The sequence below is a fragment of the Mustelus asterias genome, chromosome 1, assembly GCF_964213995.1.
Source record: "Mustelus asterias chromosome 1, sMusAst1.hap1.1, whole genome shotgun sequence".
NCBI lineage: Eukaryota > Metazoa > Chordata > Chondrichthyes > Carcharhiniformes > Triakidae > Mustelus > Mustelus asterias.
This window is the reverse complement of record NC_135801.1, coordinates 63,939,894-63,940,848: the sequence shown is the minus strand read 5'-3', so window position 1 is coordinate 63,940,848 and position 955 is coordinate 63,939,894. Positions and strand designations below refer to the sequence as shown.

The 955-nt window shown below is 45.7% G+C and overlaps 1 pseudogene; it reads right to left on the bottom strand.

The window, feature by feature from the left end:
- Positions 1-406: 406 nt before the first annotated feature.
- LOC144501610 (U2 spliceosomal RNA) lies at positions 407-626 on the bottom strand (annotated as a pseudogene).
- Between the last annotated feature and the right edge of the window lie 329 nt (positions 627-955).

Genomic DNA, 955 nt, shown 5'->3' with positions numbered 1-955 from the left:
TCAATCAAATCAAATCCAATTCAGAGTCTCAACAAGTTGAGACATTTCCGATCCAGGCTGGCAAGACAGGGCAAGCGACCAAATTACCCTGTCCTGGGCCTGATCTACATGAGCCAAGCTGATTGGAGGAGGGAAAGCAAAACCTCTTCCAAGGCTTGAGCTCATTTGCATCTTAGCCAAAAGGCCGAGATACCGCTTTTAAAAATTGCTTCATATGAAACATATGAAGCTTCAATGTAACCTAATGACCTCAACCAAGTGCAGCATCCAATCCATACTACACTTTTTAAAAATACTTTTCCGATTCAATCAAATCAAATCCAATTCAGAGTCTCAACAAGTTGAGACATTTCAGATCCAGGCTGACAAGACAGGGCGAGCGACCAAACCACCCTGTCCTGGGCCTGATCTACATGAGCCAAGCTGATTGGAGAAGGGGGAGGTTCCTCCTCCAAGACTTGAGCTCATTTGCATCTTAGCCAAAAGGCCGAGATGCCGCTTTAAAAAATTGCTTCATATGAAACATATGAAGCTTCAGTGCAACCCAATGACCTCAACCAAGTGCAGCCGACCATGGGCTGCCGACCATACTACACTTGATCTTAGCCAAAAGGCCGAGAAGCGATTGTCGGTCCAAATATTATTTTTAGGGCTCCTTTTGAAATTCTCTCGAGCACTACTTTTTGGTTTTCAGGGGCTCCTTTTTCAGGCTCATGAACCCCTTTATTAGGTGTGACTGCCTTCTGTGTTTGTGTTGACACATGGGCCAAAATTTTACATTGCACAGGTAAGCGCATGCCCGACCTGGAAGAAATTGAAATCGCGTGAGCAGACGTCAGGTGTGCATCCTGACGCCACTACGCACAAGTGATATTTTGGTGGGCACTTACCAGCGGGAATCGGCTGCATATCTGCCGACAGTTTAGCAGTAAGAAGTCTAACAACACCAGGTTAA